This window comes from Ambystoma mexicanum, chromosome 11 (genome assembly GCF_040938575.1).
Source record: "Ambystoma mexicanum isolate Mex_15411 chromosome 11, UKY_AmexF1_1, whole genome shotgun sequence".
NCBI lineage: Eukaryota > Metazoa > Chordata > Amphibia > Caudata > Ambystomatidae > Ambystoma > Ambystoma mexicanum.
In genome coordinates, this window is record NC_090934.1 from 1,171,724,255 (window position 1) to 1,171,738,907 (window position 14,653).

The window sequence follows — 14,653 nt, forward strand, 5'->3', positions numbered from 1 at the left end:
ACGCTTTTTGCACTCTTGCGCCGTGCGCACCTCATGGCCAAATGCACTCACATGTTCCGCAACTTGCTTCCAGTGGGTATCACAGTGGGCAGCCGTAGTCTGACAATTAGCACCCACTAGCATTTCACGGCTGTGGTCCCGCACGTAGTCCACGAGGTATTCCAGTTCCTGGTTGCAGAAAGGCTTCTTCCGCGACGTGCAGGAGGTCGTGGCTGTGTGTGGGGTCCCAGCCTGTGCTGCAGGTGCAACCTTCCTCCTCTTGGATTGTGGCGCAGACCCTGGCTGGCTGATGCCGCCCTGATCAGTATGGCCAGTGGGACCGGTGGATTGAGCCAAGGGAGTGGCAGGTGGCGGGATGACTAAAGGGCTGACTTGTGTCAGTGGCAGCTGGGTGCCCTCTAATGGACCCTGCGCAGCAACATCCGCTGTGGCAGGGTCATTGACCGTGACTGTCCTGGTTGGCAGACTCACAACCGGGGTGTTGTTGGCTGCATCTGCCCCTGCACTTGCCAACACCCGGCTGTTCGGGCAGCAGATGACATTACTGCCCCAGGGACACGTGTCTTGGTCAGGGCAGCCCTGCGTGCCCCTACGGTTTCCCTCCGGGCCTGTTGGAAATCTTCCAAGGGCTCTTCAATTGCCAACGCAGCCTGCGCTGGCAGACCCTGAGCCTGGGTGGTGGTGTCCACAGCTAGACCTGCAGCTACCACTACCCTTGGGCCCGTGGCAGTCGATGAAACGGACTGCCGGGTCACACGGGTGCCAGTGCCAGATGCAGAAGCTGCATCTCCCAGAACCACAGGGGGTGGTGGCATGACTGCACCGACACATGGCACAACATCGAGCTCAAGTGGCGCACCTCTTCCCCCTCTGCGGCCACCCTGGACACCCTGGAGTCCCCCTACTCCCTGGTCATCCCGGCCACGTCCCTGACCACACCCGCCATTAGGAGTACGCCCAGCTGATGCGCCCCTCACCTTTGGTGGCCTCCCAACCATGGCACAGATGGAGTAGTGCCGGCACAGATGGAGTAGTGCCAATGGGAGGTGTACACCACAATTGACCTGGGCAATTGGGGTGAAGGGGGTGGGATGCAAGATGTTAACAGCCCCCCTGCACCTGCAAGGCTGTATGTGACCCAAGTGATGTAGTGACGGGTCATGCTACGCTCAGGCACCCCAAAACTGCAGTAAAACTGTGCATGCAACCCTGCAGCCTACGTGCGTGGAATCAACCTCCCGCAGTACGCGGTGGCACCCAGTAACACAAAAAACGCGTACGCGTGGGACACGCAGGCTACTATGACCTCGGAAATGGGTGCGATACACAGGGGCACCCGCAGTGGAAAAAATAGCGTGCGCGACTCACCGTCTGACTAGCGTGATAATGAAAAACACGCATAGCCAATACCCCCACCAAAAGAAGAGATACGTCCTCAATCGCTGTGAAGATGTGATGGCACGCGAAACAACAGAAGCAGCTACACACGTCGGTCTCCACGAAAGGCACGTACAGCGAACTGCTGGCCCCGCTCCCCTTTAACCCGTGCTGAGGGAAACACCCGCGTGCGTCACGTCACATACGCGTGGGCCCTTTCCTCTGATTCCACACATTCACACGCGGACGTGCAGTTTTTCACTCGCGCTGAACCACTATGCCCATGTCACGAGGGAAACGCCCGCGCGCGTAACATCAGAGAAGCGCTTACGCACTAAGGGCCTTTGGTCCAATGAAAACACGTACGTGTGCTTCGCGCTTACGCGCTAAGCGCCTTTCCTCCAATTACACGCTGACGTGCAATTTTTTCACGTGCCACATCACTCCGTATCAAGCTGGCCACGCGAAAACACACGGAAGACCATGCTTTTGCCCAGAAGGCCAAATTACTGCCCCCTAGAGCCCCCAGCATGCTCCCACCTGCAATCTGCTGCTGCCCGACTGCCTGCTGCCCACGTGCCCTGCTATTTGGTGCCTGCAAGTCAGCCAGGGTTCCAGTTGCTGTGACCACCCCTGCTGGAACAGAAGACTCCCGACTGGGATACCATCGCTCCACAGCCCAGCCCCAGGACCCAGTTGCCCACCCACACCTGCCTCGGGGGTCGCCATGTCGGGGCAAACACCATCTGAGACCACTGGCGACCCCCAGCCAGAGAGGCAGAGGGCCACCAGCTTCAGTGTGAAGGAAGTTGGTGTCCTGGTGGAGCATGTCCTGGGACATTATGATGCCCTCTTCGGAACATCACACGCCAACAAGGAAGGACGGGAGAGGATCTGGGACGACGTAATGGTTGCCATCAACGCGGAGGGGGTGGCAACCCGCGACATCAAGTACGTCAAGAAGCGCTGGGAGGACTTCAGGTCCAAGACCCTCCACAAGGCCCGGCGCCTCGCAGAGGGGGGCCAGGTCAGCATGAGTGACATCCAGATGTGGGTCCTGGAACACGTATGCCCAGCGCTCCACGCCCAGATCCTTCAGAGGAAGACCCGTCTGGAGTTGAGCGGTAAGTGGCCAAGCATTGGTGTGCGAGACAGGGCATGTTGTAGTGTGCTGGTAGTCTGATACTTGCCTGTATGTGTGACATGGGCCATGTATGGATGTGTGTGTGCAGGGACATCATGTTCATGCATGTGAGACCAGTAATGTGCGAACCACATGGTTGGTGCATGAGTTCCAATGCTACACGGGGAGCTGTATGGCAAATGCACACATGAAAGCATGCCAGTGTCTGTTCTTGCACATGGTGGGGGTGTGAGGGATGGGTGCTGCTGTCATGTACATGTATAGTGCACATGTGTGTGTGTCTGAGAAGTGTGTCTGTGACTTCGATACGCCATGGATTCATGACACATGTCCGTGATGATGTGTAGATTCACTCATGCAGTGCGGTCACCGTTGTATGCACTGTGTCTATCCACTGTGTCTGTGGTGTACAAGGCATGATGCATGACCCTGCGGTGATGTGTGTGCATAGGATCAGTGTGATCCAGGATGCATGTAAGTTTGAAGGCAACATTTTGATTAATAGAGGCCCTTGTACATGGATGCTGATGTTGATTGCAGGCGCCATGCCTGTTTATGCATGTGTGTTGCGTTCATTCACCCATGTGTTGTGGAGGGACAGGATGGAAGTGACGTTACACACTGCCACTCATGTGTTATTGCTTCCTGTCTAGGGGAATATTGTTCTGTACCCTGATGCTTGTGTTCTATGTCTCCCTCTACGCAGCGTCAAGTGAAGAAGAGGGCGGAGACGGCGCTGTGGAGCCAAGCGGCGGGGATGCCTCCACTGGGCAGCGACACAAGGCCCAGCCACCCTCCCAGGACTTGCCATCATTTGGGAGCGAGGGGGCTGGTGCCGTGTCTGCCACTACGGCTGTGGCGGAAGGGCCGGGTGAGCCCCCACAGGGGCTTGCAATGGCAGAAGACGGTAGGGAGACATCCAGGTTGGTGGTCTCCACAGAGGAGGAGGAGCCCGCTACTGAGCCGCACATGGGGCCTGGTGGGGGTAGTACCACTGGTGCAAGTGGTGCAGTCCAGGGCCAGGGTCAGGAGGCAGCACAGGTCACCACGGATGGGCCTCTGCATGTCCCTGTCCTTGACCCTTTGACTGCACCACCATGCACCAGCAGGGAGGCCCCGTCCCAGGCCTGTCCGCAGGTAGGGGAGAGTGCCATGTCATCTGCCTCTCCACTACCTGCGGTCGAGGGCTCCCATGAACGTATGGGCTCCGTCCTGATTGGTGTCACGTTGCGCACGCGTGACGTTCGTGATGACGTGCGTTCTTCCTGGGCAGAGAACGCACGCCATCACGAAGAGCAGCGTCGCGACGTGGCACTGTTGGGAGGGGCCCTGGTTGGTGGGTTTCTACATGTGACGCGCACTCTGGCAGACCTCTCCTCCTCTGTGGAGACTATGCGCCAGTCGTTCTCCCTGACGTCTTCCGGCCCAGATTCCACCAGGGCCCCCTGTTGACCTGGCCTGACCAATCACAGCCAGCTTGGTGGAAATCCCATCCGTGCCAAAGTCGGGAGTCGGCGGACCAGTAGGGGTGGACACCACAACTGGAGACCAGCTGATGGAGGATGTGCAGGCATCATCGGACAGGGCACATGGACAGCAGCAGGAGCAGGCTCTAGGTGGGAGCAATGATGGCTCGGGGCCATCGACATCAGGGGTGCAGGCATTGGCCAGAGGGCAGGAGGACCCTGGAATGGATGTGTCTTTCGTGTGGCTGCGGTTGGGCCAGCGTATAGGTGCGGAGCGGCGGCGGGCGGAAGAGGAGCGGCTCACCATGGTCAGGGCGGAGTTCGCCATGCGTCGGGCGTTGAGGCGGGGAGAGTGCCTCGAGGCGACTCGCAGGGAGTTGGAACAGGCCATGAGTGCCTCCCTGCGAGTCCTCGGGGCCAGGACAGAGGCCCGCCTCCAGCAAATAGACATGGAGTTCAATGATGCCCTGGCCGAAAACATCAATGAGTGAGCCGCAGGACTTGCCCGTCGCCATTGTAAATAGTTTATAGTGTTAGGTTTCCTTTTATTTTTTTTATTTTGGGGCTTTTGGACTATGCCCCACACTTTTGTAAATAGTTTTTTTTGTTGGGCTCATGGACCCTTGAAAATTGTATTGTACATAGTTGGACGTTGGATTTATTTGGACATTTTAATTTCATTTCAACATGGATCAATGGATTTACCTTTTTGCGTTTCATTTGGATTTGGTTTGGTGGACAGAGAGGTTTGGCCATTTTTCTTTTGGACTTGGATTTTTTTGAGGATTTTTTTATTTTTATTTGTACATGCATTTAATTTCATGTTTGCCATTATTTTATGCTTTAAGAACTTTCAATTGGCTTTCATGTTAATACATATTGATCTTTTACTTCAATGGGTGGGATTCACTCATTGGGTTCATGCATGTTGACATGTGGGTTTACTCAATCAATGGCAACCTGTGTGTGTGTGTGTGTGTGACGGACATGTGTTTTGACTTTTGGTTTGTGTCATTAGATGAGCATGTCACTGCTGGGTGGGTGGGTGGGGGGGACATGAATGGGACATGAGTGTGGGCCTGCTGGCAGGTGCCCCTTACTCCAGGGGGTTGGGGGTGCTGGGGGACATGTCTGGGACATGAGTGGGGGCCTGCTGGCAGGTGCCCCTCACTGCTAGGGGGTGGGGATGCTGGGGGACATGAGTGGGGGCCTGCTGGCAGGTGCCCCTCACTGCTGGGGGGTGGGGGTGCAGGGGGACATGAGTGGGGGCCTGCTGGCAGGTGCCCCTCACTGCTGGGGGGTGGGGGTGCAGGAGGACATGTGTGGGACATGAGTGAGGGCCTGCTGGCAGGTGCCACTCACTGCTGGGGTGTGGGGGTGCTGGGGGACATGAGTGGGGACCTGCTGGCAGGTGCCCCTCACTGCTGGGGGGTGGGGGTGCTGGGGGACATGTGTGGGACATGAGAGGGTGCCTGCTGGCAGGTGCCCCTCACTTCTGGGGGGTGAGGGTGCAGGGGGACATGAGTGGGGGCCTGCTAGCAGGTGCCCCTCACTGCTGGGGGGTGGGAGTGCTGGGGGACATGTTTGGGACATGAGTGGGGGCCTGCTGGCAGGTGCCCCTCACTGCTGGGGCGTGGGGGTGCTGGGGGACATGTGTGGGACATGAGTGGGGGCCTGCTGGCAGGTGCCCCTCACTGCTGGGGAGTGGGGGTGCTGGGGGACATGTGTGGGACATGAGTGGGGGCCTGCTGGCAGGTGCCCTTCATTGCTGGGGGGTGGGGGTGCTGGGGGACATGTGTGGGACATGAGTGGGGGCCTGCTGGCAGGTGCCCCTCACTGCTGGGGGACATGAGTGGGGGCCTGCTGGCAGGTGCCCCAGACTGCTGGGGGGTGGGGGCTCAGGGGGACATGAGTGGGGGCCTGCTGGTAGGTGCCCCTCACTGCTGGGGGGTGGGGGGGCAGGGGGACATGAGTGGGACATGAGTGGGGGCCTGCTGGCAGGTGCCCCTCACTTCTGGGGGTGCAGGGGGACATGAGTGGGACATGAGTGGTGGCCTGCTGGCAGGTGCCCCTCACTGCTGGGGGGTGGGGTGCAGGGGGACATGAGTGGGGGCCTGCTGGCAGGTGCCCCTCACTGCTGGGGGGTGGGGGTGCTGGGGGACATGAGTGGGGGCCTGCTGGCAGGCGCCCCTCACTGCTGGGTGGTGGGGGTGCTGGGGGACATGAGTGGGACATGTGTGGGGGCCTGCTGGCAGGTGCCCCTCACTGCTGGGGGGTGGAGGTGCTGGGAGACATGAGTGGGGGCCTGCTGGCTGGTGCCCCTCACTGCTGGGGGGTGGGGTGCAGGGGGACATGAGTGGGGGGCTGCTGGCAGGTGCCCCTCACTGCTGGGGGTGGGGGTGCTGGGGGACATGAGTGGGGGCCTGCTGGCAGGTGCCCCTCACTGCTGGGGGTGGGGGTGCTGGGGGACATGAGTGGAGGCCTCCTGGCAGGTGCCCCTCACTGCTGTGGGTGGGGGTGCTGGGGGACATGAGTGGGGGCCTGCTGGCAGGTGCCCCTCACTGCTGGGGGGTGGGGGTGCTGGGGGACATGAGTGGGGGCCTGCTGGCAGGCACCCCTCACTGCTGGGGGGTGGGGGTGCTGGGGAGATGAGTGGTACATGAGTGGGGGCCTTCTGGCAGGTGCCCCTCACTGCTGGGGGGTGGGTGTGCTGGGGGTCATGAGTGGGGGCCTGCTGGCAGGTGCCCCTCACTGCTGGGGGGTGGGGGCGCAAGGGGACATGAGTGGGGGCCTGCTGGGAGGTGCCCCTCACTGCTGGGGGGTGGGGGCGCAGGGGGACATGAGCGGGACATGAGTGGGGGCCTGTTGGCAGGTGCCCCTCACTGCTGGGGGGTGGGGGTGCAGGGAGACATGAGTGGGGGCCTGCTGGCAGGTGCCCCTCACTGCTGGGGGGTGGGGTGCAGGGGCACATGAGTGGGGGCCTGCTGGCAGGTGCCCCTCACTGCTAGGGGGTGGGGGGGCAGGGGGACATGAGTGGGACATGAGTGGGGGCCTGCTGGCAGGTGCCCCTCACTTCTGGGGGGTGCAGGGGGACATGAGTGGGACATGAGTGGTGGCCTGCTGGCAGGTGCCCCTCACTGCTGGGGGGTGGGGTGCAGGGGGACATGAGTGGGGGCCTGCTGGCAGGTGCCCCTCACTGCTGGGGGGTGGGGGTGCTGGGGGACATGAGTGGGGGCCTGCTGGCAGGTGCCCCTCACTGCTGGCGGGTGGGGGTGCTGGGGGACATGAGTGGGACATGTGTGGGGGCCTGCTGGCAGGTGCCCCTCACTGCTGGGGGGTGGAGGTGCTGGGAGACATGAGTTGGTGATCACTAGTGGAAGGTGACATGTGTGCTGGCTGGGGACAAGGCCAGGGGTGCAGGAAAGTCCCCTGTGTTGTGGGTTGCCTGCAGGGGCCGTGGATGGGGTGGAGGGCACACCTGGGAGGACCCACACTGCCAATTCACGTGTGGGACTCCCCGTGCACCCCACTAGATACACGTACCCTCTCTGACAGCGGAATCACGTGTAAGACTTTCCGCGAACCCCAGTAATACACGTACACCACTCGCACAGGGCCCTTCGCGTGTGAAACTTCCCGCGAACCCCAGTAATACACGTACTCCACTCGCACAGGGCCCTTCGCGTGTGAAACTTCCCACGAACCCCAGTAATACACTTACCCCACTCACACAGGGCCCTTCGCGTGTGAAACTTCCCACGAACACCAGTTATACACGTACCCCACTCGCACAGGGCCCTTCGCATGTAAAACTTCATGCGAACCCAGGTTATACACGTACCCCACTCGCACAGAGCCAATCGCGTGTGAAACTTCCCGCAAACCCCACTAATACACGTAGCCTACTCGCACAGGGCCCTTCGCGTGTAAAACTTCCCGCGAACCCCAGTAATACATGTACCCCACTCACACAGGGCCAATCACGTGTGAAACTTCCCGTGCACCCCAGTAATACACGTACCCCACTCACACAGGGCCAATCGCGTGTGAAACTTCCCGCGCACCCCAGTAATACACGTACCCCAGTCGCACAGGGCCCTTTCACGTGTAAAACTTCCTGCGAACCCCAGTAATACATGTACCCCACTCGCACAGGGCCCTTCGTGTGTGAAACTTCCCGGGAACCCCAGTAACACACGTACCCCACTCGCACAGGGCCCTTCGCGTGTGAAACTTCCCACGAACCCCAGTAATACACGTACCCCACTCGCACAGGGCCCTTCGCATGTAAAACTTCCCGCGAACCCCAGTTATACACGTACCCCACTCACACAGGGCCAATCGCGTGTGAAACTTCCTGCGCATCCCAGTAATACACGTACCCCACTCGCACAGGGCCAATCACGTGTGAAACTTCCCGCAAACCCCAGTAATACACGTACCCCACTCGCACAGGGCCCTTTCGCGTGTGAAACTTCCCGCGAACCCCAGTAATACACGTACCCCACTGCACAGGGCCACTCGCGTGTGAAACTTCCTGCACACCCCAGGAATACGTATTCCCCGCTTGCCGTGTGCTGTGTGGCGTCTATGTATACTGGTACAGGGTTAGATGGATTGGGGATTTTGATGGCTTTTCCCTGCGCTAGGGGCGCTCTTGGGGGCGTAACCGGTGCTGCTGCAGGGTCGCTGCACCATGGCTGGTTTTGGTAGCTAAAATCCATTAATACGCTGTGCGCAGAAATGGATTTTAGCACACGTGGCTGTGCGCTAAATTCTATGAATTACCCCCTTAATGTCAGCAGTGTTATCACAAAAACATGATTTGAATCACAAAACCATTGCCTATGCAAGTAAGGCATTTTCCCAAGTTGAAATTAAATTCAATTAATGTGAAAAGGCCCTATTGACCACTGTGTGGGCGCTACAACATTTCCACCCCATTGTTCAGGGATAAAAGGTGATTATTGAGACAAATCATCAACCTTTGCAGTTTTTAGAGAGTAATAGAATTAGGTTAGGTAACCTAGCACAGTCCAGAATCACTTCATGGACGCTGGCATTGCAGGGTTTTCCTGTAGAAGTGAGATATGGCCAAAATAAAAAGAGCCCAGTTGCTCAAGGTTTAGCAGATCTACATGACTGTGCAGCTGAACATGTATCAAACGAAGTAGAAGTGGAATCTAGTTTACAGGAATTTGGGCAATCACCACACAAAGCTTTTGATGAAAAGACATGCAAGGATTTGCCAACTGTATATGTTGATGGTTGTGCTTTCCACATTGAAAATGACAGTAATAAACGATTAGTGTCAGGAATAGGAAATGTGTGGTTGAAATGTGAAGGCTTCCCCAGTATAGGGATGAGAATTGGAGCTAGGAGCAGTCAAGTAGCGGAATTGGCAGTCATTTATAAAGCAATTGCTACTGCAGTTGATAATACATTTAATGAAATTGTCCTGGTGACTGATTCTGATTATGCATGAAATAGCTTTGTGGAATATTTACCGGGGTGGAAAGCAAGAGGCATGGTTACATACAACAAAAAGCCACTTAAACATGGAAAAATGATACAAGCCATAGACAAATTGGTGTCAGAGAATGATTTAACAATATACTGGAGAAAAATGTGTGGACATTTAAAAACTCCAGGAGAGGATAAGGAGGGGAATGATAAGGCAGGTCACCTAGCTAAAATTGGGGTTGTAATGAGAGAATTGCTACCTGTTGAACATTTACTGGGTGAGATACAAATTGATGCAGTAACATGCCCTAAAGCGCCAAAAGAGGTGGATCAACCAGTGGTACAATGGAGTTACGATACACCGGATCAAGATCTGATTAAGGCACAAAAGGATGATCCAATTTCGGGAATATATTATAATCATTTGATAGACCCTGAACAAAACCCTTTAACAGAAAATGATTGCGTGGGAAAAGAAGAGTTAAGAGTGTTATTAAAGAATAAAAAACAAATAAGACTACAGGATGGGCTCATAATTAGAGAATCCATAACAGGACAAATACAGTGGGTGGTACCCCTTTCATTCAGAGGGCTAATGCTACACCATGCACATGATGCAATAACTACAGGCCACAGAGGTTCACAAAAAACATTGGAGATACTGAAAGATTATGCTTACTGGCCACATATGTCCCAAGATGTGGAATTATATACTAGAGGATGTCTAGTATGTGCCCAATTTAAACCTGCTTCACCAATGTATAGAGCCCCATTAATGAAAAGAGGCTTAACTCTTCCATGGTCAGATTTGCAAATAGACTATGTAGGGCCTGTAAAGAGGTCGAGCAGGGGGAACAGATATATTTTGAGGGTGGTCTGTTTGATGTCAAAATGGATAGAGTGTATTCCTGCACCAGATTGTAGTGCGCAAACAGCAGCTACATTACTGGTGAATCATGTGTTTTCAAAATTTGGGTTACCACAAAGAATAGAATCAGACAGGGGAAGTCATTTCACAAGCGCTCTAATGAGTAAGGTATGGCAAATACTGGGAGTGAAAAGAAAATTACACATTGCATATCGAGCTGCTTCTTCTGGGGGAGTTGAACGCTGTAATAGGTCTGTTGTGGACATATTAAAGAATTTTGTGGCAAAAGCAGGTTCCAGCTAGGATTTACGTTTACCTTTGGTCCTAATGGCAATCAGATCAACTCCTGCCAAAGCAACAGGTATTAGCCCCCATGAGGTTTTGACAGGTAGGAAAATGGTGTTACCGCAACACCTGCTATACAGAACACATGAGCAGATACTTGTGAGTGCATCTACAGTTCATGAATACAAGGATGAGCTGAGGAAGCATTTACAACATGCATTTGCTTTTGTTCAGCGAAATCTAGAAAGAGCTGCTGACAGTGCAAAGTCATATTATGATAAAAAGACATCCGTGAAAGAGTATTGTGTGGGCGATCAGGTGTATAAATTTCATTTTGGAAAAGGTAAACAGAAAAATTCTAAATTTCTGGCAGCCTGGCAGGGGCCATTTCGAATTATAGATAAGATTTCTCCCGTAGTATACAAAATGTTGAAAACTGAAGGTGAAACAGCAACAGAACAGTGTGTTCATGTAAACCAAATTAAACCATGGCACCCCAAACATGAGGTAAGGAGACTTGAGTGTGTAGAAACAGATAGAGTCCCTTAAATACATTAAAAAATAAATGAGGTTAGTCATAGGGCAGCGACAGATAAATAAAAATAGATGTGATTGATTATTGTGATGGAACACAAATACTGGGACATACATATATGTATATATAAAAAAATGGGGGCTGAAACTAATGGAGTTATTTTACAAAATTAAAATGTGTTAAATGTTGAATGCTACTTTATGTGTGTTTGTTTTTTCTCTAACATGTGCTTAATTTCAGAAGGCGAGAGGGAGAGGGCGAAGTGATTTACAAAGTGCATGGATATTTTCTTTTTGGCAAAAGGGTGAAGTTAGTATTGTGCTATATACTTAAATTGTTTCTTTTCTATTTGATTTAGAGTATTGATTAACAAATATTTGGTCAGAGGTCACGGGACCAGAGGACACGGGAGGATGGAGTCTTGGAGTCCCCTGGGTGAAGATCAAGTGATGCCTGCCTCCGAGTGGAGGTGAAGCCAAAGTAACCGGGATGCCAAAAGAGATGACTCCTATGGAAAAAGCATCCAAGAGTGCCAGGATGGAAGAGTGTGCCAAATAAACGAGATGATGGGATGTTGCTGATCGGGACGTCTCAGTTGCAGACAACAGTAGAAGAATAATGAACTTGCAGCATTGTTGGTGCATGAATTCTGATGTATCCTGGAGCATGGAGTTCCACACATTTATTATTTTAATTAATTATTTTAATCTGTTATCTTAATTCTTTATTTTAATTATTTATTTTATTTTATTGTTTTATATTTGACTTCAAGTATAAGAACAGGACAATGAACTATAAACACTTCAATTGGGAACAAATATGTAAAATATTTTATAAGAACTGATGGACTCATTTGGAATGGATTTTGATTTTATGGTGGTTGAACAGTGATTTTCCATTATTCATTTGTTGAATTGCTATGATTTAAAAGAAAAAAAGGAACAAGTTGGGTTTCTTCCAATTGTGGCTTGGACCATTGCCAAATTCTCAGAAAAAAGGAGGGATTATGTAGTATAATTTATTGTGTTTTGGAGTACAGCGCCACTGCATATGATCACATTTTTGCTATAATGTGGCACACATATAGCCAGCCATATGTCGCCAGTGTAACATATGGGTATGCAAATGGAGACAGGTTGCAAATTTAAAGCACCAGAATATATACATTTTTTCTTTTTCTTTTTCTCTTACTTGAAATGCCTCATTCACAGGAGACCACATTAGCTGTCTAATTGACTGACTTAATTAACCAATACTAACACTAGATCTAACTAAATAACATTATAATGTGCTCTCCATGTGGAGAAAGAGGCAGGAAAGACATGTTCTGAGATTCAGTTTAAACATGCATTTTTCTCTGATTTTCTCTGGCTGCGCTGAAATGTGAAGGACGGAAAGGCAACAGGAAATCAAACAGAAACAGGTATTACAATATGAAGATTCCATTGTTTGTGACACAGGGGTAGCAACCTAATGCTCTTTCTGATAATATGATTGGAGGGAAGTATATCTGCAGACAGACTGCGTAAGCAACAGAGGTCTGCTGGAAAAGATTTGACAGGAAAAAGATCAGATCACTTTTGCTGAGCTGCTGTGAAGAGGTTGCCTTTGCTGGGCTGCTGTGAGGAGTCGTTTCAGTTGCACTGCTGACCTTCAAAGATTGGGGATTCCTGGTCACTTAGCACGTCTTGAGAACTGTAGATTGAGCTGCATGTTCTCGCTGTGCATTTTAATCCTACAAAATTAAAAAGAAAGCCCCGGGCCCATTCTTCGGAGATGAGCGCAGGAAGGTTGCATGTGGGAGAACTACAGATAGCTGGTAATTATCAAAGTGAATGGAGATTACTGTGACTGCTGTACGAATGATCTAATATCAGGCAGGAAGGATAGGAATAGGTAATCGCCTGTGTTTCATTGACACGCTGCAATATTGCAAAGTGAATATTGTTCTTTTGCTGAATGTTTTCTTTTTTCTCTTTTTGTTACAGATGATGCAAAGTGAATATCGTTCTGCTGCTGTAAATTTTTCTGTTTGTTTCTGTAAAACAAAATGGTAAGATGGTGTTTTGAAATGCATCTGTTTATAATACACAAAAATACATAAAAGCAAACCTGTAGTGTTTTTGTTTTTCTCTTTTCTTAGTGCATCTGGAATAGCACTTGTGATACGGGGAAGATTTTTAGGTCGTGCATTTGTCATTTTTCCCATGTAGATAAAACAACAGAAATAATAAGTTGTTTAAAAATAAGACTTAGTGATTATAAATAACTGTGTGTGTGATTCCACTCAGGGTGTGAGTGTGGTTTCTGAGTGGAATATAATACAATAGTTCTTGATGAGCGTACATGAATCAGCAAAAGAGGCCTATGGAAAAAAAAATAGTTCACTAATGTATATAAATTAGTGATAATACCACATGTTATTGTGAATACTTTATGGAAACATAGTTCACTAATGTATATAAATTAGTGATAATACCACATGTTATTATGAATACTGTATGGAAACATAGTTCACTGGTGTAGATAAATCAGTGATAACAGCCAGAGGTGGCACTCTATATGAAAATGTGGTGTTTCTGAATAATGTAAGTCCAAGGCTCTCTATAGATCACAGAAATATTATAAGAATAAGGAAGGTTTCATATGATGGGGCCATAATGAAGGGAATGAAAATCATGCTCACCACTAAGTAAATTACCACCAGAAAATACCACCAACAAAAATGTATACCACCAAATAATCATATATAATGTAATAAGGAATGCTCACTGAAAGGAAGTAAGGCCCCAAACCTACACAAAATACCCTACAGAATCCAATATTGGCCCGGCAAGGAGGGGTCAATCACAGAAGGTAGCCATACAATCAGCTAAAACTTCAAAGTGACGTGCCCCAAGACATATGTGATCTCCTTCAGAAGGCCTCTCTGATGGGAAGAAGCAGATGGAGCTCTCTTTGGGGAAAAAGGGGGAGGGGCGCACAGGCATGGAATGGTCATGGCGCCCCACTCCAAGTTCATCAGGGCTCCCTATATTCAATGGGAGAAGGACCAGCTGACAGAAGGGTAGCCCTGAAAAGTCAAGCATCTCTGAACCATGCCACGGTATCTTAGTCAAATCTTCAGCTAAGGAGCAGCAGGGGTTGTCAGAGTTGTGGGAGCTGCTTGGGGTAAGTGAGCCTAGATGGGGGGTTGTGGGTTGTTTATGCTCTAGGTTGTGCTAGTCTCCCAATGCTCTCAAGAGCACTCTGCTTAGCCTTCCTCTCAAGTTCCTTTAAAATATAAAGCAGTGTAATAGCCCAGTAAAATTAAAAAGGCAAACGTTATAAACTCGCATGGGAATCTCTGTCAAAACTATATTACCTAGAGTGCAAGGCTTATTATTATACTGTGTGAAGGCTGTTTCTTGCTAAACCGCTCTTCTCTGTGGATCAATGTTTGCCAAAGAGCAGCACTGGCCTGGGACAGTTTGCAGTGCATTCAGTATGAGAGAGCTGAGGAGCTCAGAGTTTGC

The 14,653-nt window shown here is 51.4% G+C and overlaps 1 long non-coding RNA gene across 1 annotated transcript in view; it reads left to right on the plus strand.

Moving 5' to 3' along the window:
* The window catches only part of LOC138504830 (uncharacterized), a 103,758-nt gene extending 90,505 nt beyond the window's left edge, over positions 1-13,253 (plus strand). Inside the window, exons 3-4 of the long non-coding RNA XR_011279999.1 lie at positions 11,497-12,561; positions 13,127-13,253. This is a non-coding gene — a long non-coding RNA (uncharacterized lncRNA). The remainder of the gene's footprint in view (positions 1-11,496; positions 12,562-13,126) is intronic.
* Positions 13,254-14,653: the final 1,400 nt, after the last annotated feature.